This window comes from Scyliorhinus canicula, chromosome 11 (genome assembly GCF_902713615.1).
Source record: "Scyliorhinus canicula chromosome 11, sScyCan1.1, whole genome shotgun sequence".
NCBI lineage: Eukaryota > Metazoa > Chordata > Chondrichthyes > Carcharhiniformes > Scyliorhinidae > Scyliorhinus > Scyliorhinus canicula.
The window spans coordinates 159,200,243-159,224,063 of record NC_052156.1 but is presented as its reverse complement, the minus strand read 5'-3'; positions in this window follow the sequence as shown (position 1 = coordinate 159,224,063).

Sequence of the window (23,821 nt, the reverse complement as noted above, 5' to 3'; positions counted from 1 at the left end):
AAGGCGCCGCCAGCCGCGTCATTATCGGCACGCCACCTCGACGCCAGCGTCAAGGCCCGGCGGCCGAGTTACACGAAACGCCGTTCCTAGCCCCGGGGGAGGGGGGGGGGGGGGGGGGGGGGAGAATAGTGGGTGAGGAGCAGCCTCCGACGCCGTCATGAAACCCGGAGTGTTTCACGACGGCGGTGGCCGTTGCGGAGAATACCGCCCGGTTATTCAGCATGCCCTTTGTACAAGTTTCAATCCTACATTCAGGGCAATGAAAGAGGTAGACCAGTAAAAAGAACTGTGTTAGGCAGTGAATTTGGGGAAGGTGATGAAGTGGCAATATCACTCGACTAGTAATCCAGAGGCCCAGGCTAATACTCTCAGGTATGTTGGTTCAAATCCCAGTTTAGCAGCTGGTGTGATTTAAAATTAAATTGGTACGATGCGGTTATCAGTAATATCCGCGACATCACCCATCGATTGTTGTAAAAACCCATCTGGTTCACTAATGTCCTTGAGGGAAAGAAACCTTCCATCCTGCCCTGGTCTGGCCTACATGTGACTCCAGATTCACAGCAGGGTGGCACAGTGGTTAGCACTGCTGCCTCACAGCTCCAGGATCCCAGGTTCGATTCCCGGCTTGGGTCACTCTGTGCGGAGTCTGCACGTTCTCCCGGTGTCTGCGTGGGTTTCCTGCGGGTGCTCCGGTTTCCTCCCACAGTCCAAGGATGGGCAGGTTAGGTGGATTGGTCATGATAAATTGCCCCCAAGTGCCCAAAAATTTAGGTGGGGTTATGGGGATAGAGTGGAGGCGGGGGCTTAAAGTCGGATGCTCTTTCCAAGGGCTGATGCTTACTCGATGGGCCAAATGGCCTCCTTCTGCACTATGAATTCTATGAAATGTGGTTGACTCTTAGCTGCCCTCTGAAATTGTCCAGCAAGCCACTCAGTTCAAGGGCAATTAGGGATGGGCCTAATGCTGGCCCAGCCAGCGATGCCCACATCCCATAAACGAGTTTGAAAAAAAATTAGGTCTAACCTTCATATATTGCCTTTCACAAACGTTGAATGTCCTGAGGCACATTTGACGTGCAATCACTGGTGTAATACAGGAAACACAATTTAAAACCTCTCCCCTTTCATCCGAGGCCTTTCATTCCGGCCCACACTGTCTGCCAGCATCCGATGATGAGTCAACCTCGAACAGCCTCCACACAATTTTACAAGGTCACGTGCACTTTGATTTAAAAAGAGAGAGACCTTGGCACGAAAAATGGCATTCTCGCATAAGGAGGTGACAGGAAGAATGGCTATTGTGGGACATGGAAAGATTCAGATTGGTGGAGATGAAATCTGTAGCAGATGAAGGATACAGGACAATGGGTAGAAAGCAGCGCATTGGATGAGCTTTAGATCCTCGATGTACTAGCCGGTCTCCCTGGGTACTGTAAATGGAGGGGGGGTGCAATTGCAGGGCAGAAGTTTGGACAAGTTGCTGCAACATAGCCTTCTGCTATCTCGGCTTCGGGAGTTACTCATTGGGACTTAGGAGCAGGAGAAAGGATGAAAAAGCAAATCAGTGCCCCATTTCCAAGGGCAGACAGCCAGCAGGTTGATCAGCACAGAGATTCATTCAGAAATGCCAGTTCGAAGGAGAATTAACTATTGACACCAGGAGTTTAATGGTAATCAAACTTTAATTGATGCTGCATGAACTCTTGAGTGTCATAGTTAAGGAGTCTAATCAGATTAATTATGGAATGCATTAGTAAATTGAAATATTTTCGAACTGGTCTGTTGTGGGTTATTGTGGTACCAGTAAGTGTTAGCTTAATTAAATTTAAATAGCTATTCAATTAAAATTAAGTGACATAGTCAAGCTATGCATAGACAAAACATTCAATAATCCTTCCTTTAAAAGTAATATCATGCCCAACAAGCATCGAGAATGGAACGTCCTCAATCTGAGGCATCTAGTGTCAGCTTCGATCACTGCACGCCGGCATGGCACAATTAAAGAGAAATAAAAAGATGTGTGATTTCAAACAGTGTCTTACCACATCTAAGAAGTACCTCAAAACACTTCACATGCACTGAATCACTTTGAAGTGCAGCGACTGTAGTTACACTGGGAGCTTTACTCTGCAGCCGTGATGCAGAATAAAGCTCCCTCTGCTCTGCCCCAAGCCTAGCATCTCAGCCTCAGCTTCTGAAGAGGACACCCATTAAAGCTGGCAACCCTGTCGCCTCTCAGTGTGAGGTTGCCAATTAGTGCTGCATTTGAGAAGGTTTGTGCTGAGGGGATAGTTTCATTGGGACTAAGACAGCCCAGGTTCATTTCACAATCGATCCTTAGATCCAGACAAGAGTCAACTATTGCTAAATTTGAGCCGGTGCCCCATAAAGAAAGGACTTGCACTGCTCCACTGTTCCTGTCCAACTTAATCGATCAACTGCTTTGATTTCTGCCGATGTTACTGGTGGCTGAAGTGCATTCGACATTGTCACCACGATAAATAGATTTTCTTTTGGTTTATTTTACCGTTTATGTTTCAATTTTCTTCATGCACTCCTGTGAAATCAGACATTACTTGACACTGGATGTCACGAAACTGAGGTATAAAATTAAGAGCGATTTCTACACAGGAGGAGTACGAATGAAAGATGCTGAAGCCTGTCAGCCACTGGCAGGGTCTGGCTAGAAATGGGCGAATCATTAGAGAACCTGAGGAACTATACTGCCGATTTTCCCTCCGTTTCCAGGAATTTGAGCACAATATCTCAGACGCTCCTGCGTTAAGTTGTTTGATGGGTGCGCAGTCAGAGACGCCATCTTTCAACAACAACTTATATTTACACAGCACCTCTATCATAATAACATGTCCCACGGTACCTCACAGGAGTGTTATGAAGCAAGTATTGACACCAACCATAAAGTTGGGATGGGGCCAGATGATAAAAATCTTGGTCGAGGAGGTAGATCTTAAAGAGATTCTTCAAGGGTGAAAAAGAGGTAGAGAGCTTCAGAGAAGAAATTCTATACCTTAGAGCCTTGGCAGCTGTTTGCACGGCCAGTGATTTGGAGTAATTAAAATCCAGAAGCTCAAGAGGCCAGAACTAGGTGAGCACTGTTATAGCAGAGGGTTGTGGGGCTAAAGGTGCGAGGGAGAGGGTAAGATCATGAAGGAATTTGAAAGCTATGGTGATCATTTGAAAATTAAGGTATTCCTTAACCGGGAGTCACCGAGCAAAAGGTGATGGAGACGTGGGCAGCAGAGATTTGGGTGAGCCCAAGTTTATGGAGTGAGTCATATGGGAGGTCCTGGCAGAAGGCTCATTCACATCTAGAAGTAACAAAGTAAAAAGTCTTACAACACCAGGTTAAAGTCCAACAGGTTTGTTTCAAATCACTAGCTTTCGGAGCACTGCTCCTTCCTCAGGTGAATGAAGAGGCAGGTTCCAGAAACATATATATCGACAAAGTCAAAGATGCAAGACGATACTTTGAATGGGAGCATTTGCAGGTAATTAAGTCTTTACAGATTCAGAGAGAGGGGTAGCCCCAGGTTAAAGGGGCTGGTTTACAACAGAGGGCTAAACAGCTGGTCTGTAATGCAGAACAAGGCCAGCAGCACGGTTCAATTTCCATACCGGCCTCCCCGCACAGGCGCCGGAATGTGGCAACTAGGGGCTTTTCACAGTAAATTCATTGAAGCCTACTTGTGACAATAAGTGATTATTATTATTATTAAAGAGGTGTGAATTGTCTCAAGCCAGGACAGTTGGTAGGATTTTGAAAGCCCAGGCCAGATGGTGGGGGGTGAATGTAATGCGACATGAATCCCAGGTCCCGGTTGAGGCCGCACTCATGTGTGCGGAACTTGGCTGTAAGTTTCTGCTCGGCGATTCTGCGTTGTCACGCGTTCTGAAGGCTGCCTTAGAGAATGCTTACCCGAAGATCAGAGGCTGAATGCCCTTGACCTCTGAAGTGTTCCCCGACTGGAAGGGAACATTCCTGCCTGGCGATTGTCGCGCGATGGATGAATGTGATGGACATTGTCAGGTGTGCAATCTTTCACGTTGAGCATGCCCTCCAGCATGCTGTGTGACACTATCACCTTCTAGATTTTGAACAAGTCTAGCAATTCAAGTTTGGGCATCAATGAAGTGCTGGTGACCATCAGCAGCAGCAGAATTGTACTCAGCCACAATCTGCAACCTCATGGCCCGGCATATCCCCCATTCTACCATTACCATCAAACCAGGGGATCAGCCCTGGCTCAGTGAAGGGTGCAGGAGGGCATGCCAGGAGCTACATCAAGTATACCTAAAGGTGAGGTAGCAACCTGGTGAAGCTACGGCACAGGATTACTTGCATGCCAAATAGCATAAGCATCTCCAACTACATTATCAATGACCTATCCTCCATCAAAAGGTCGGATGTGGGGATGCTCGCTGATGATTGCACACTGTTCTGCACCATTTGAGACTCCTGAGATACTGAAGCATTCCATGTCCAAATGCAGCGCAACCTGGACAATATCCAGGCTTGAGTTGTTAAATGGCAATTAACATTCACACCTCACAAGTGGGAGGCAATGTCCAACGTGAGAGAATGTAACCACTGTCCCTTGACATTTAATAACATTACCATTAATGAATTCCCACTGTCAACGTCCTGGGGATTACCATTGACCAGAAACTGAACTGTGACTACAAGAGCAAGTCAAAAGCTAGGAATCTTGCAGCGGGCAACTCACCTCATGGCTCGCCAAAGCCTGCCCATTATCTATTAGACACAAGTTAGGAGTGTGATGAAATAACCTCCACTTGTCTGGGTTAGTGCAGTTCCACAACACTCAAGAAGCTCGACACCGTCCAGGGCACGGCAATCCACTTGACTGTCACCCCATCCACAAACATTCACTCCTTCCATCACCGATGCACAGTGGCAGCCGCGTGTACCACCTACAAGATACACTGCAGGAACTCACCAAGGCTCCTTAGACAGCACCTTCCAAACCAACAACCAGTTATCATCTAGAAGGACAAGGGCAGCGGACACACGGGAGCCCCACCACCTGGAAGTTCCCTTCCAAGTCATTCACCAATCCCTGACTTAGAAATATATCTTCCATCATTCACTGTCGCAGGTCAAACTCCTGGAACTGCCTCACTAACAGCACTGTGGGTGTATCTACACCACATGACTGCAGTGGTTCAAGAAGGCAACTCACCTCCTCATGGGCAATTATGGATGGGAAATAAACGCTGGCCTAACTTGCGAAGCTCATATCTCGTAAATGAATTTAATTTTTTTTACCTGAATGTAGATTTTGCAGTGTGATCTTAGACTTGGAAAGAGAATCAAAGACATAAACAGAGAAATTCATCCAACTGAACTTTCAAAGCTATTGTTGCATCTTGTGAAATTGTATTGTTGACTTCTTTATTTCTATGTGAAGCACAAGCTGTTTCTTACATTGACCGAATGACCACACAACCAGTATATTAGCTCAAAAGACAGTTTATTAACAAACACACTTGTTCTATATGCAATGATTCACGCGGCTACGCACTAAACTAAACCTAATAACTAAGATGACCTTTACTTAACTTCAGGGTGACCGGCTCTGTCTGGGCGAAAAGGCCTTTATCTGTGTCCACGCTGGTCGGTTGGAAGTCATCAGGTTCGTCTCGGACAGGCCTCGTCCTTCAGGTAGCGATCGCGGGTCCTTGAGCTTGGCTGGTTGATATGCTCCAGTTGGTCGCACACAGGCCGGTCCAAAAGAGGCTGATCCTTAGTGCACAGGGCTTCTTGTCCTTCTCTTTTGCGCCCTTCCAGATCCAATGGATCGATAGAGTTTCAATCACCCTCGTTGTTCCTGGCCAATTAAGGGGTGGATACCTCGGTGGCTGGACGGGTCCTAGCTGTCATTGTCCCAGGCATGTAGGCCTTTCCAAATAAGGGGAAGTGGCACCAGTTAGTCTGCTATTGTTGCCGTTCCTTGATTCGAGTTTCATTGTCCTGGGGGAAATGGTGATTGACTTTTAATGGGTGCAAGTTTCAGTCAGGTCTGGCTTCTTTGCACAACACACGGAGGCTGTGTACTTGTCTGTGTCCAAGTTGACCAAAATTCCCATGGTCCTTTACAGGTGGCCATTTTAGATGGCTACAGTATATACACCCAGAATGTGGAATCTGCGCAGGACTTTACAAAAACAATGGCCACTGAATTTCTTTTCAGAAAATATTTTAAATTATGGTATTTTTCATCTTTCTTTTTATTTGTCCATTGTTCTGATTGGCCATTGAAGATTAGATGTTTCCCCAAGTCCTGCATAGTTTCTCACTGATTTTTGTGAGCAATTCCCTGCATTTTCAGCCCCAATTTGTTACGGTTTCATTTTGAACCAAAACCAAAATGTGACATGAAGCAGTAAATGAATCATATATGTGCCGTCAACAATGCATGAAAATAAATCAAAAGTTCTGGGTGGGAATTTCCCACCATAAATTCTCGCCTCGGGTCATCAGCCCTTTATATGGTCCATCAAATTGCTGCCCCGCCCACAGCAATTTCCGCGGCAGGTGGGACTAGAAAATGAGTCTCAAGTGGGAAAACCTCATTCCTTTTTGCTATTTTAAAATGGATGTTTGCTGAGCCACAAGATGGCTGCTACAGGTCACATGACTCAACAGATTGGCCATCTGTTCTGGAAATTTCCAACAGAGATTCCAGGAACAAAAGCAGTTCCAATTTCAACCTTGTGGAATCTAACACACCATTGTAAGGCCACATTATAATCATGCAATTAGAAGGCTAACAGCCGAGGCAGTAAAAAGTCAGAGGCATCGAAACGCAGCATACTTGATGAGTTTGTTAACAGCCACCGTTTCGGTCATAAAGGTGATTTCGGCCAGAATCACAGAAACCGCTTGTCAGGTTGCAATTTAACTCATTAACTGGCCACATCACATGACCCCCATGTTGCTAGACCTCTGGACCATTTTAATATCATGTCTCTAGCTTCACATCTCAGTCTGTTGATTGCTTCCAATCAGAAAGGAATGATACTAGTGATCCCAGCTGACAAAGCAGCCAGGCACCATCTCTAATCGTCTGTGTGTTTTTGGAGGTCTCGGATCATCGCCTGCCAAGCGGTCGAAGCACCAGAAAGCCCCCATGCGCGGCATCGTCATTCGTTTCAAGGACTTTCACGCCGCTGCCTCCAACCAGGGACTCACCTGAACTGGACTCTGCCATGAAGGAAATGACATCTGGGCTTTAAATTTCTGGGTGCAGGAAATCACACAAATTCCTGTTCATTTCTGTGCTGCTTTTCTGTTGTAAGAACCCCCTCTTTCCTAACCCTCCTATTGCATATATGCGTGCCGTGTGTGTTTGTGCGTTTCTGTGTCAAGCTCTTAACATCGCAACGCTGCCCCCCCCTCCCCTCCCCACCCCCAGCCCTGTCTTTGAATCTGAAATAGACTCACTGTAAATGTGTTGGGTTCCTGAATCACTGACAGCAAGGGCTTTCAACAAAGAGTAGTTTATTCACTAGCTTAGCAGCTACTTCAACACTTTGTCCACGATCCTGGGAATAATTCCCGCACTCCTGCTCTTTTATAGCTACGTTCTCGTGTGATGACTGTTGTGTTATGCTTCTTCATGTAGCATAAGCTGCTTCCTTGATGTATGCTCTGACAAAGGAAGGTTCAGACTTGGAGGTAGGTTTAACACATTTATTGAACAATTGACAATTCTCCTACTTGAGTTCGACTCTCCTGCTAATCTTGCTATTGTAACTCAGTCTAACTAACCAGTCTGCTCTAAGCCATGGGGTGGGTGTGATGCTTCTGATCTGCCCCTGTCCTTCTCTCTGAGTGTCACCTGTGGAAAGAGAAAGAGCATGTGTGCCCTGTCCTTTTATATGGGTTGCCCTCTTGTGGTAGTGTCACCTCTGGGTGTCTTGACTGCCCATTGGCTGTGTCCTATTCTTTGTGTTCATTAGCTGTATGTCTGCATGTCATGATGTCTCTGCTGCTCCATCTAGTGTTCACTTAGTCTTAGTGTATTTACATTAACCCCTTGTGTATTTACAGTGATGCATATCACCACACTGACTTGGTCAACAGCCTCCCCATTTAGTTGGAACACTCGGTGGCGTGAGATGTGACAGCATGTGCAATGGGAAACTATGTACATTGTGTAACATACAAGTTAAATAAGCTCACGATGCATAACAATTTACAAATACAATGAGGCATGTGTTGAGCTGTTGCAGGTGGCACACAGCTCATCACGTTTCCTCCCCCATCCCCGCTCCCAGTGTTGTAGAAAGCTGAAATTCGAAAGCCAGCTCCAGGCTAAGTGGTAATAATGTCCAGGAACCTCATCTTCGGTTTGCTCAAATGCCCGGAGCGTGTAGTTAAGCCAATCGGTGGTGTTGTAGTTAAGCCAGTCGGTGGTGTTGTAGTCTTACTCTGGGCCGGTGTCCTTAACATGGGTGACCCAGAACTGTCTGTCAGCATGTCCTGTGGGTGCAAGGCTCACTGTGTTAGCCTCTGGAGGAGTCTGCGTGTCCACTGGTGTTGGGGGCCTATGCCATAGGCCCAATGACTTAAGTGCTGCGCCATCTGTTGGTGTTGGTTCTGATACCTGTAGAAGGTGCCAGAAACTGCCTACATAGTGGGCACCATCTGCGGCTACCATGTAACTGTTTGGTTGTGGAGTATGGCTATGCACTACCGCTAACTGGCCATGACCACTGGCAGTCTGGAGCCTGACTGTCTGACCAAATGCTAGAGGGTTGAGTCTGTGGGCATGGCATCTCGATCATAGTGTGTTTGCTTCTCAATCTCCAATGCAGAAGGGCATCTTTCATATTGGTTTCAGGTTTGGGCTGCAGCAGAGCTTTAGCAGTGGCAATCATGATCCTGGTGTGCCTGGAAACAAAGTCAGTGTGCTGTCGACAGCAGGCCCTGTCATGGTAGATTTCACAGGCTGAGGTGTGCAGCGTAGTAATCTGTGCGATCCCATGCACATTTCTCTGGAGAATGCTTGGCTGAGTTCCAGCAGACCGTTTGACTGTGGGTAGAGGTGGCTGCTCGTGACATGCTCAAAGTCCCATGTGTGTGCAATGTTCTGAAATTCCGTGGAGACGAATTGGTGAGCGTGTCTGTCATGAGTCTCAGTGGGAAGCCATGTCACTTCAACTTAAGGATTACTGTGGTATCTGTCATGATTGGTAGGTAGTCAAGTTCAAACTACCTGGAATACGAATCACCTAAGGTTAGATGTTATTTACCATTCTGCTCGAAGACATCACCAACTGTGAACGACCATGGGCGGTCCGGGACCTCACGTAAATGCAACAGTTCTCTTGCTCGATGCAGCCTGAGTGCATTGCATGGTGCACATCTAGACATTTCCCTTTTCATGTCTGCATACATGGAGGGCCAGTGCAGTGATTCCTTGTCCCAGTATCTGGTTGCTTCCAACCCAAGGTGCCCCTGTAAAGTTCTTTGTTTATTGTGAGGAATCTGTTGCCATGCTGTATCAGTCCATCCTGTACGGTTAGTTGATCTCTGATGGTGAAGAATGTGCAGAATTTGTGCGGAAGCTGCCTTGAAGATTCTGGCCAGTCCCTCATGGTGACATCATACAATTGTCTGCAGGTGATGCCCACCTGTAAAGCACCTTTGGGTTCCCGAATTCAGCAAGAGGACAGCAATAATGTCTCTGTCTTCCTCGTGATCTGCCTGCTCTGTGGTGGGTAAGAAGGCTCTGGAGAGGGCATCAGCCAAGTACGGCTCCTAACCACGTTTGGAGATGATACTGCGATTATAACGTTGCAGCTTTAACATCATGCCTTTCAGCTGTGCTGAGGCATTTTTTAAGATAGTTGTAAGTGGCTGAAAATCTGCTTCAACAGTTGCAGGATGACCAAGTTTAATAAAGCAGAAACCTGTACAGTTCTCCACTTGTCAGTGCGACTTTCCAGTAAATACGCCACTCCTTCTCAAGCTTTTCATAGAATTTACAATGCAGAAGGAGGCCATTCGGCCCATCAGGTTTGCACCGACTCTTGGAAAAAGCTTAAGCCCACGCCTCCCCCCAAACCCTGTAACCCCATCTCACCTTTTTGGACACTAAGGTCAATTCATCACGGACAATCCACCTATCCTGCACATCTCTGGACTATGGGAGGAAACCGGAGCACCCGGAGGAAACCCACGCAGACACTGGGAGAACGTGCAGACTCCGCGCAGACAGTGACCCAAGCGGGAATCAAACCTGGGACCCTGGAGCTGTGAAGCAACTGTGCTAACCACTTTGCTACCGTGCTGCCTTTTCCCAACTGTCCGCAATATTTTCATAAACGTAGTGGTTCAACGTAGTTCAATAATTGTGCCACCCTGCCAACTTCTGACACCATGTACACATGTTGAGTTCCTGAATACTGACAGCAAGGACTTTCAACAAAGTCTTTTATTCACTAAATAGACTACTCGTGCTCTGCCTGCACTCCCGGGGATAATTCTTGTGCTCCCACCATGTGACATCTTTTGTAGCCGCAACATCACGTTCTCACGTGACCAATCAGTCCACACTAACCTTCTGAGTTAACCAGAAAGAGTTTTCTGCGTGTTACTTGTAAAATTGGACCACACAAACTGAGGGTTTGAGAAACAACACCACAGACCACTTCAAGAATAATTGCAAAACACCTCTGCTTATGGATAGAGGGTAAGAGGATAAAGAAGTTCAGTTTGCTTCCCTGCTGTATATGTATTATCCAAACACAATATTCAGAAACAACTGAATTCAGAAACAACTGAATTTGCCATGTTGATTGTTGAACAAGACAATCATTTGTCACATTAATGATCGCTCCAGGTGAAATTACTTGTAAAAGTTTTTACATTGACATGTGTTTAAAATTTTCCTTACTTTCGTAACAAAACAAACCTTTGTGTTGTTAGCTCCGGTATGGCGCACTGTGTGGGCAGATATGATAATGTAATCACAGAACATCTTGAGAGAATTAGGTGTATTGAACGCAATTGTGCCTTGGGCTTGGTGCGACGTATAAGCTACAATTTAACTGTTTGGTCACCAAATTGATTTTGCTGTTGCATTGACGAAAGCAGCCAAGGGAAATCGAAAATTCTGGGAGAATGGCTCAGCATGTGAGAACTCGAGCCATTAACTCTCTCACGCCAGAGCTGAATCTATAACCTGGTAACTCCTGCCATTTCACCTTCTTCCTCTCTCTACCTAATGGAATGCTTTATTCTGAAAGGAATCGTACATAAAAATAAGGATGCTATGTTTCAATTATATAGAGCATTGGTGAAACCACATATTAAATATTGTGCACAGTTTTGGTCTCCTTATTTCAGGAAGAATATAAATGCGTTGAGGCAGTTCAGAGGAGGTGTACTAGATTGATGTCTGTACCAGGCTCCCCGAATAGGTGCGAAGCGGGCACGGGGATGACTGATTCTATCCCCCCCACAGGGGGCCAGAACGGCGCTGGAGTGGTTCACGCCGCTCCATCTTTCCTTCCTGGTGCCAAATGGGCGCCGTGCCAACCCACGCATGCGCGGGGAACTTCTTCAGCGCGCCGGCCCAGACGCAACATGGCGTCGGTGTTCAGGGGCCAGCCGTGCAGGAAAGTAGGCCCGGAGGAAGGGGTGGAGAGGCCAGCCCGCCAACCGGTGGGCCCCGATCCCGGGCCAGACCCCATCAGAGACCCCCCCCACCCGGGGACGGAGCCCCCCCCCCCACCCCTACAGGCTGTCCCCGACCCTTCGCACAGAGGTCCCGCCGGCAGCGACCAGGGGTGAACGGCGCCGCCGGGACTCCGTCGTATCCACGCGGCCGCTCGGCCCATCTGGGCCGGAGAATCGCCGGCCTCGCCGATTCCAGCGGCCCGCGGTCGGCGCCGCACCAAGTGCGCCGGCACAAATGGCGCCGATTCTCCGCACGTCGGAGAATCGCCCGCCGGCGTCGTGGCGCGGTTGCGCTGATTATCCGGTTCGGCACGGGGCTCGGAGGATCGCCCCCGTTCATTTGAAGCCCACTTGTGACAATAAGCAATTTTCAATTAATTTTTCTTTCATTTCTGGAATGAGCGAGTTATCCTATGAGGAAAGTTGAACAGACTGGGTGTAATAAGTTCACAGAAGCAGAGGACCGTTCACCAGAATTAATTTTATTTACAAAACCAACAGCTGAACAACCAGGTGCTTTCAGCTTGCTGTCTACACCGGGAGTGCAGAGAATCTGACACTCCCTGTTCCATACAGAAAAAGGGGTTCCCTGATTGGGCCACTAATCAGGGAACTCGCATTCTAATTGGCCAATCGCAAAGGCCTGGCCTAAGTCACGACACTGGGCTTGTTTCCGCTGGAGTTCAGAAGAGTGCGAGGTGATTTGATTGAAGTTTATTCGATCCTGAATGGTGTTGACAAGGTGGACGTGGAAAGGGTGCTTCCTCTTGTTGGTGACTCCAAAACTTAAGGGCAATCTTTTAAAATTAGAGTTGCCCTTTTAGGGCAGAGATGAGGAGAAATTATTTCTCTCAGAGGATTGCACAACTCTGGTACTCTCTGTCTCAGACGGTGGGGGGTGGGGGGGGGGGGGTCACCGAATATTTTTAAGGTGGAGGGAGACAGACTCCTGTTCGGCAAGGAAATCAAAGGTCATTGAGGGACACAAACAGGATAGCGGAGCAGTCTCGAGGGGCCCAATTCTGCTCCTATTCTGTTTGTTTATAGAAAATAAGAGTGCCAGGAAATTGTGGTTTTCCTCCTGCATATAAATCATAGATTTTACTGTGCAGAAAGAGGCCATTCGGCCCATTGGGTATGCAGCAGCCCTTGGAAAGAGCAACCTTACCCCACGCCTCCATCCTATCCCCGTAATCCAGAAACCCCACCTTGGTAATTAAGGGGCAATTTATCATAGCCAATCTACCTGGGAGTGGCACGGTAGCACAGTGGTTAGCACTGTTGCTTCACAGCGCCAGGTTTCCAGGATCGATTCGCGGCTTGGGTCACTATCTGTGCGGAGTCTGCACCTTTTCCCCGTGTCTGTGTGGGTTTCCTCCGGGTGCTCCGGTTTCCTCCCACAAGTCCCGAAAGACGTGTTTGATGGTGAATTGAACATTCTGAATTCTCCCTCTGTGTACCTGAACAGGCACCCGAGTGTGGTGACTAGGGGATTTTCACAGCAACTTTATTGCAGTGTTAATGTAAGCCTATTCGTGACAATAAGAAAGATTATTATTAAATAGTATAAATATTCCCCAAATTCTCCATCTGTTAGCTTTGACAAAGAGTCATCGGACTTGAAACGTTAGCTCTTTTCTCTCCCGACAGATGCTGCCAGACTTGCTGAGATTTTCCAGCATTTTCTCTTTTGTTTCGGATTCCAGCATCCGCAGTAATTTGCTTTTATAAGATTATTATTAATCTACACATCTTTGGACTGTGGGAGGAAACTGGAGCACCGGAGGAAACCCACGCAGACACGGGGAGAAAGTACAAACTCCACACACACAGTTTATCCAAGGTCGGAATCGATCCCGCGAGCTGTGAGGCAGAAGTGCTAACCACTGCGCCACCGTACCATCCTAGCCCCGCCGCAAGCCTGTTATTGTAACTGCAGTGACGATGGGATGTCCCTACTTCCATAACCATCTACCATGACAGATGCAAATGCAAATTACACAGCAAAGGGGCGTTGCCATGTACTTGGAATGTCTTCAAATGGATCACACAGTGCATTACTTTTGGAATGCAGTGACTGGCATGTAAACCATCGTGTTGGCATAATTCCCCACTCCCGCCTCTGGTCAATCGGATTTCCCATTAAAACCAATCGACCGGCAGGGAAACCCACGGGTTTGTGCTGCCGGTGGGAAAAGTGTGTCCCAACGGCCGAAGAATTCTGACCATTAACTAATATGGGCTGACAACATCCCAGAACAATCAGTTAGACAAACCTCCAGTCAATCTGATTTTGGTGCCGTTGAGTGAGGGAGGATGAGAGGAAAGAGAACAGCAACTTTAACTGACTCTGTGGCCTGTATTGTTTACCAATCTGACGAACTTTTTTCATCGATTTACAATGCAAAAGGAGGCCATTTGGCCCATCAAGTTTGCACCAAACCTTGAAAGAACACCCAACTTAAGCCCACACTTCCACCCTATCTCCGTAACCCAGTAACCCCACCCAACCTTTTTGGACATTAAGGGCAATTTAACATGGCCGATCCACCTAACCCACACGTCTTTGGACTTGTGGGAGGAAACCGGAGCTCCCGGAGGAAACCCACACACACACGGGGAGAACGTGCAGACTCCACACAGACAGTGACCCAAGCCGCAAATCAAACCCGAGACCCTGGAGCTGTGAAGCAACAGTGCTAACTACTGTGCTACCGTGCTGCCCCGGTATGTGTGCGTTAGGTGTGAGTAAGAACATCAAGCATGTGGCTGTAACTGACAACGTCACAGCTGTGATTTGTCCAATGTACTAGAAACTTTGAACTTTGGAAATTTCAGTTACTGAGGAAAGAATTGGTGGATCATTTCCTTTCCAGAACGTATATTGAATTCATCTTCTTGATTTTGTTGGCTGCTTCACCGAACTGTCCACCTCATGCAGCTCTGGCCCAACCTAAGTCTTCTATCCTTTTAATGGTTTGATGAACAAAGTTTGGAAAGTCTCAACCAAGTTCCTGTGGACCTACAGCCCAAAATGATCTATGAAGTTAAATGAAATGGGAGTAGAGGTAGGCCATTGCACCCATTGAGCCTGCCCTACCATTCACAAACATCATAGTTGATCTGACAGTCCCCCACAGCTTTAAAATCCCTCTCAATCAAAAATCTGCCTAACTTAGCTTTGAATATATTCAATTGCCCAGCTGCCCCTGCTCTCTGTGCAAGTGAATTCCAAAGATGAGCGACCCTCTGAGAGAGGAAATTCCTCCTTATCTCTGTCTTAAAAGGCAGTCTCCTCTTTTTTAAAACCTTTGCCCCCCCCCCCCCCCCCTCCCCAGTACTAGATTTCCCCTGAAGTGGAATTGTCCTCTCAAAGTCTGCCCTGTCAAGTCCTCGAAATTTTATGCGTGGGGACCATCCCTCAGGGGCTGTTTTGCAGTGAGGGGGGCTGCCGCCATTTGCTGGCAGCAGGGTCTTGTAGTCCTGCCGCTGTCAACAGAGTTTCCCATTTTTGGCACCCTCCACCTCCAGGGATCCCACGCCGGGTGGGTGGGGGGATCGCCATCGGCAGGGCCGGAAGATCCCGCCAGTGGGAATGGACGGAAAAATCTCACCCATTTACTCAATAGGCTTGCCTTTGATTCTTCTAAACTCCGATAAATATAGGCTAAATCTGCTCAGTCTTTCCCAATGAGACAACCCCTTCATCCCAGGATTCAGCTCAGCGAACCTTCCCTGAACTGCTTTGAACGCAAGTATATTCATCCTTACATGAAGAGAACAAAACTGTGCAGTGTACTCCAGGTGCGACCTTATTAATGCCTTGTACAACTGCAGCAAGACCTCCCTACTTTTACATTTCGTCTCCCTTGCAATAAAGGCCAAAGTTTCATTTGCCTTCCTAATTACTTGCTGTACCAACATGCTAACTTTTTATAATTAATGTACAAGGACACCCAGAACCCTCTGTACTGCTCCGGTTCCTTTCAAAAGTCCTGAAAGACCTGCTTGTTAGGTGAATTGGACATTCTGAATTCTCCCTCCGTGTACCGAAACAGGTGCCAGAGTGTGGCGACTAGGGGCTTTTCACAGTAACTTCATTGCAGTGTTAATGTAAACCTACTTGTGACAATAATAAAGATTATTATTATTATGTGTGGTGTGGGGTGGGGGGATAGCCATACCCTGATGCTTGTGTCTCTGGGGGAGAGGGTGATTTTTGTCACAGATCGGGCCATCCTTTAGAGATGGAGCCCTGACCTCTGTGGAATCAGCATCTGCCTAATTTTTTTCCCACTGATTTAACCTATCACTTTGTAGACTCGTTATGTCCTCCTTGGAACTTGCTTCCAGACCTACATTTGCACCATCAGTAAATTTGGCTACAGCACAGTCTGCCCTTCATCTAAGTCATTACTGTAGATTGGAAATAGTTGAGGCCTCAGCACTGACCCCGGTGGCCCAGCAGCAGTTTGCCAACCTGAAAATTACCCATTTATCTTGCCTCCCTGTTTCCTGTTTCTTAACCAGTCCTCTACTCATGCTAATATATAATCTCCAGCATCATGAGCTCGTATCTTGTGCGGCAACCTTTTATGTGACACCTTATCGCACACTCTTGGAAATCCAAATACACCACGTTTGCTCATTCCTCTTTATCCACCCTGCTTGTTACATCCCCAAAGAACTCCAGCAATATTTTCAAAAAGGATTTCCCTGTCTCAAAGCCACACTGACTCTCCCTGATTGTGTGATGTCCTGCCACCACCTCCTTATTGATCAATTCTAGCATTTTCCCAATGCCAAATGTTAGACTAACTGGCCAATAGCTTTCCTGCATTCGGTCTCATAGATTATCATAGAATTTACAGTGCAGAAGGAGGCCAGTCGGCCCATTGAGTCTCACTTCTTTCTTTTCTTTTAATAAAATTTAGAGAGCCCAATTCATTTTTTCCCAATTAAGGGGTAATTTAGCGTGTTCAATCCACCTAGCCTGCACATCTTTGGGTTGTGGGGGTGAAACCCACTCAGACACGGGGAGAATGTGCAAACTCCACACGGACAGTGACCCAGAGCCGGGATCGAACCTGGGACCTCGGCGCCGTGAGACTGCAATGCTAACCACTGCGCCACCGTGCTGCTCATCTCGCTTCTTGAATAGAAATGTTACATTTGCAGTAATCCAATCCGCTGGAGCCTTTCCAGAATCCAGGGGATTTCGGGAGGTTAAAACCTCATGCCTCCACTACCGTTGCAGCCACTTCCTGTAAGAGGCAGGCCATCATGTCCAGGGGCCTTTATTCCCATTAGTTTTCCGAGTACGTTTTTGCTAATGATCGTGATTGTTTTACGTTCCTCCTTCCCATTTGCCGCTTGATTTTCCACTCTTCTAGGGTTGCTTTTTTTGTGGCTCCGACTGTGAAGGTCGACATAAAATGCCTCTTCAAAGTCTCCGCCCTTTCCTTGTTTCCATCATTATTCAGCAACAAGTTGGCAATCTGACCATTGGAGTGATTAGTTGTGAGAATTTCTTTTTTATTCGTTCTTGGGATGTGGGAGTCGCTGGCTGGGCCGACATTGTTGCCCCATCCCTCATTCCCCTTGAACTGAGTGGCTTGCTAGACGAGGCCATTTCAGTGGGGCGGGGGGTGGGGAGGGGACAATTAAGAGTCAACCACAATATTGTGTGGGTCTGGAGTCATGTGTAGGCCAGACCGGGTAAGGATGGCAGATTTCCTTTCCTGAAGGACATCAGTGAACCAGATGGTTTTTTCTTTACGGCAATCGGCAATGGTTTGTTTTATGGTCATCATTAAGTTTTTAAGTCCAGATTTTTATTGAATTCAAATTTCACCATCTGACATGGTGGGATTCGAACCTGGGACCACAGAGCATTACCCTGGGCCTTTGGATCACTGGTACAGGGACAATACCACTTCGCCACCACCTCCCTAAATGACAATCTGTGTACTTACATTGTCAGGTGGTCCTTCCTCTGTGCATCAAGTTAAATGCATTGTTAGTGCAAAGTGAAAGGGGCTTTGCCCTACATCTAACCATACCTTATCCTAACAGTTACATCAGTGGCCCTGAGCGCAAAATATCGCAAACATATGTTCGATAGAGTCATTCCTACATGTGGGGAAAGATTTTCTTTCTAACAGTGTGAAAGCTGACAGCATGTTGCATTTAAAAGGCTTTGGTGTCTTGGCAAAGTCAAGCCTGTCTCCTACATGAGGGCTCTTGAAATTTCTCCAAGACCAATATAATCATATAAGCTGTTTCAAGAGCTTCGATCCCATTCTGTCATTTGAGACCACTGGATGTATTCTTCACATAGACTTCCCACAATAAGAACTGATGAGATTGCACAACAACTGTGATCATGTTGGTTAACAGCTGTGTTTGACATCTGTGGCTCTTGGCTCAGGCACGGAAAAGGTTTTTTTTATCTCACCCCTCCTTGTCTGTGATTAGATTGAAAAGGAGGACGCGGTAAATGCAGCAACGCTGATCGCCAGCCACGCAATTAAGCTAACCAAGGAGAGTAAGTGGTGTGCACAACGTGGTGCAGTTTTCTAGAAGCATGTTCAAGCCTCTGCAAGGCAGGTGAAACAGGCAGCATTAAATACATACAAAGCCTGAATGAGCCAAGCTTTCTTTCCACGATAAAGTTCTGGAGCTCTAATGAAACAGCAGGAAAAATAACTTCTCATGTGGCCCCCACAAGCTGCAGGGATAAATTCGGAGTCCTGGCACATTGACATTTTTGTGCAGGTTGTCAGCTTGCCAAAGCTTGGATACGAAGCTGGTATGACAGCTCAATAACCGATTCCGAAACTGCCCAATTTTCATTTTCGCTGATTTCGACAGATCTGCCGAGGTGTCAGACGACCTTCATCCAGAGTGTCCTGGAATCAGCAGAAAACAGGCCGCGCGCAGTCCACAGCTCTTTAATACATGCTTGTGTACACCCACACAGCAGTCAGATCGCACAGTGCAACAAACAGTCCGCGCACAACACATAACAATTAGAGGGAACTTTGGCGACAAGCTGGAAAGCTACTCCTTTGTTCCTCAGCGATGTTTTTTCTTCAGTGATGGTGTGGGTGGGAGGAGTAAATCTCAGTGCGGACAATTGTTCCAATTCAGTTCCCTTCAATAGTTGAGTTGCCAAGTAGTGAGTTGTGAAACCCTTTATCTCCGTGTCAAACCCAGATAATCTAGTGCTGTTTACCAGCAGTACGTCCCTGAGCAGAGAGCCACAGAGCGCTGTTCTCCCTGCACAAGAATGAACCTACCACCTGAACTTGCATGGTAGAATCATACAGCAAAGGAGGACATTTGGCCCATCGTGCTGATGCCAGATGTTGAGCTATCCAATTCATCGCACTCCCCTGCTCTTTCCCCATAACCTGGAACTTCCTCCCCTTCAATTATTTATCCAAATTCATTTTGAAAGTTGCTATTGAATCTGTTTGCACCACACTTTCGAGGAGTACATTCCTGATCATAGCAACTGATTGCATAAAGCAAATTATCCCCCCCCCCCCCCACCTCTCCCTTTCGCCAATTACCTTAAATCTGTGTCCTCTGCCTCCCGGTCTACGACCATCGCAAAGTGGTAACAGCTTCTCCCTAGCTACTCTATGAAAACTATGAATACTCTATGAAACTTTGAATATCACTATCAAATCTCCCCCAAATCCTTTTTTTAATTATTAGTTCATGGGATATCGACATCACTGGCAAAGGCAGCATTCATTGCCTGTTCCTCACTATCCTTGCAGCAATGGTGGCTAAAGGAGTACAATCCTGGCTTCTCCAGCCTCTCCACGGAACTGAGGTACTTCACACTGGTCAATCTCCCCTGCAACATCTCCAAAGTTCTAGCATCTTTCTGTTATGTTCTGTGTAATGATGCACACAGAACATCTAGTTCTTTGACTAGTAATATAGTTTATGAACAAAGTGAGCACGTGGAAAGATAACTGACGGACTATCATACAGACGGTACACCTGCCAAGTGTACATTCGGAGATGAGGCTCTAGGATCGGGCTCATCAGTCACACAAGGACCCACAGAACCTGTGACCAGTGACACGGAGTTTCTTAGGTGGACAATCATACTCGTTAGCGAGTGATCGCCAAAGAAAAAGATAGCTTATGGGGCGGCAATCCACTTCAAGCCTGGCTGACCAGGAGTCTCTACCTGCTCTTACTGCCTGCCATTGGCACATTGGAAGGATTATGCAGGTTGATACTCAACCTGTTTGCCGGTGTTATCAACATGCCATCCTGGGATGGGACTCTGGCTCAGAGACAGGGTCGCTACCCACTGCACCGCAAGACCTCCTAACACTCCAGCTGAGGCCCAAACAATGATTTATAAAGATTTAGCAGAGAAGGTACGAACAACAGGCCATTTGGCCCTTTTCTTTTGTGCTGGAGCTAAACCCTCTCACATTTTTGAGGAATATACAGTAACACAATGTTTTTCAAACCTTTTTTTCCCAGGACCCACATTTGCCAATTGGCCGAACTTTGGAACCTATGCCAACCAAGCTTTGCGACCCACGCCGGCTGACCTCCATGACCCACACCACATTCACTCATGTTTAATGCAAAAGGGAGCCTGCTTGGTCCTCCTCAGGTACAAAGGAGGAAAGGGCAATGCGCATATCAGGTACAAGCTTCAGACAGTTCCTTTGTTCCGTCTTCACCTTTGTGAAACCAGAAAATCTAACCTTGCACGTGCAGTACATGGAAGGGCAATTGCAACAGAATGTGTGTTTACCCATCACTGGATCCTCCTGGGAGATGCTACTCAAGAATGCTGACAGCCCTGTGGGCTTTTGGCATGTACAGATCAGGCACAGCAGCATCATCTTTTAACTCGGAGTCAGCTGTAAGTTAATAACTGACTCTGGGTCTCAACCTAAAAAAGGAATTTCTCACCCACTACTTCTCTTTCAAAATTTGAAACCTCTCTCATTTGCGCCCTGCATATATCACACGTGAGCTTTGCACCCTTATTTGCATTCGGACAATTGACAAAACCCTACCCCTTTGTTGCCGAGTTAAGTTTCTCCTTTGTAGGCTGTTAACTAGAGGCCCTAGAGCTCTGTACAGAACTAATGCTGGCATTAGTCTGTCCTGCCCTTGACTCTCCTGGGCAGCTCTTTCCAGCAGATTCTGTTGTGGGATCCTGTCCAGTAGGTAAATTGCCTATTTGTGCCTCTGACTGTCTCTTACATGTACGAAAACGGCCCATCTTCGCAGTCCTCTTGCTTTGCTTGCCAGCAGCGATAAAACGGAGGCAACTCTCATCTGCAATTTGGTGCCAAAAGCATGTATGTTGAGGTTGCTTGATGTTAAGTGTACTTGCAGAGCACTGACCTGCTCACTACTGCCACACCTGGCCGCAAGACTGCACACCACCTCATTTCTTTTCATTTAAAAGGCAGCAGCAACCACCATTCTCAATTTACAAGTCAGTAGCGGCCGTTGTGCACTTCATCCGGCCGGGGAACGGCGCTCCGCGGCCCTCCCAACGCCTGCCCCTGACCCACCCACGGGTCTCGACCAGCACTTTGCGCTAACACATATCAACCAGCGAAAGAAATGTTGTTGGCTGAGGTGAATATATTCTGCTATTGTCAATTGTCGGAAAAGGAACAGCACATAGAATGCCAGTGATTGCCGAGGTGAACAAAAGGTTAATATAAGTAAATAATGAATAGTCTGAAAATGTACGTCTCTATGTTGTATTCATAAGTTAAGACAGTTTATGACACGGCGATCACATAAATACAGGGAAGTTGGAAAGGGTTCAGAGAAAGGCAAAAAGAATAGTGTTAAAAGTTCAAGTCAATCACCAAAGAGATTATGGAAATAACATTCATCTTGCTTGCAAAAAACATTTGAAGAAGAGAGTGTAAATGTAGTGATGGGAACCAGGGAGCTCGATAGCGGGTGGTGGGGACTATCTCTGTGAAAGAGTGATCGGGAGATAATCTGCAGCTTCAGCTCACTGTCATTTTATCGGTTAGTTAGTTCATACTGGGAATTGTTTATTTATAGATTATTTATTGTTTAGATCAGGGATTGTTGATTTGGTTGAGCTTTAGTTCCAAATACAGAGGGTTTCCTTCATCCGTACCCATTCCGCCTCCGGTTCTCCCAGCTACCCCTGTACCCTTTCCACAGTTGCTGCCCAGTGGCATAATAGGAAGTTCGGTTGTGCCAAGAATACCCACCCCACCCCCCACCACCCTCTGTATCGGACAGTTTTGCGGATTCTGGGGTTTTATTCTGGACCACATGAAAGCCGTCATTAGTTTGTCCGCCTTGGCAAAGAAGGATTTGGGGCTAAAAATCGGGAGCGATCTGAATATGAAGAGGAACTTTGGCAGCACTTATCCCGAGAAGGCTCTGAGCTTCCCCAGGCGTTCCATTATCTTACCCATGCTGGCTCGGGGGTTCAGGGCACAGAAGAGCAGCTCATTCGTATAGTGTGAAGCCCTGTGCTCCCCACCTCCCTCTGAATTCCTCTGCGCCCAATTGCTGACCTCAGAGCGATGACCAGGGGCTCAATTGCCAGAGCGAACAGCAGTAGAGATAGCAGGCATCCCTGCCTTGTGCCTCTGTGCAGCCAGAAATGGTCAGCGTTGGTAGCATTCATCCAAACGCTCGCCATGGGAACGCTGTACAGCGGTTTCACACACGGAATGATCGCTGGCCCAAACCCGAACCGTTTCAGTACCTCCATGAGGTGCTTCCATTCTACTCGGTCAAAGGTTTTCTCTGCATCCAGGGAGGTGCTCACTGCTAGTGTCCTCCCACCTGTTGGGGTCATGACCACATTCAGCAGGCATCTGATCCTCGCTGTCAGCTGACTGCCCTTGACAAACCTGGTCAGATCTTCCGCGATCGTTTCTGGTCCCTTCGCTGACTGCATGGAATGATAGGTTCCATTACCTCCTCCAGCCCCTGCCTCTTTTCCTCCCCCACAGTCAGGTTGTCCAGCCCATCTAGGAACTGCATCAGCTTTGAGTCACCCTCTGGGGCCTCGGAGGTGTACAGTCTCCAGTAGAAGGTTGCGAAAGCTCCGTTGATTTCCCCTAGAGCCGTGACCACTCTACTGTTCCCGTCCCTTATCTGTGCTATCTCTCTTGTGGCCAACTGTTTACTCAGCTGGTGTGCCAGTAGGCGGTTGGCCTCGTCCTCGTGCTCATAAAAGAACCTCCGCCTGGCGGAGCTGGTACACTGCTTTCCCGGTGGAGGTCGGGGTCAGATTCCATTTTGTCGTTGTTTTCCTTTCCGCCATCAACTCCACCATCGGGGCCGTGAAGCACGGCCAATTCACTTCCAATATGAACTCAATCAGCCGCTGCTTGACTGCCCTATCCCTCGTGTCCCTGCTTGCCCTAAATGCTATTCTCCCCCCCCCCATCACTGCCTTCAGTGCCTCTGAGAATGTGGAGAGGGAGACCTTCCCATTCTGATCACATACCTGTCGGTGGCTTGTGATATTCTTTCACAGCGGTTCTTCTTGGCAAAGCCGGCTGCTCTCAGCCTCCATGGGGGGCATTGGGCCCATATCCAACCTCACACCCACATTGTCTGTTGCATGGTCCGAGATTACTATTGTGGAGTATTCCGCCCCTACTACCCCTGGAAGCACCGACGTTCCCACTCTGAAGACGTCTATATGGGGATAGGCTTTGTGGACATGGGGGAAGAAGGACGACTCCTCTCTGGGGTGGTTGAATTTCCTCGGGACCACCACCCCCATCTGCTCCATGAAGGTGGTTAGTTCTCTTGACATGTCTGATCTGACCCTCGATCTGGCGCTGGGTCTGTCTGCCTTCAGATCTTGTACGCAGTCAAAGTCTCCCCCCATGATCATTAAGTGAGAGTCAAGGTCGAGGATCTCTTCCAAGATCCTTTTAATGAACTCGCCGTCATCCCAGTTATATTGACTAATACCAACTGGACCCCTTCTAGGACTCGGCTAACCATGATGTACCGTTCCCGTGGGTCAGCCACCATGTTCGTCGCTGTAAAGGCTATTATTTTGTTAAA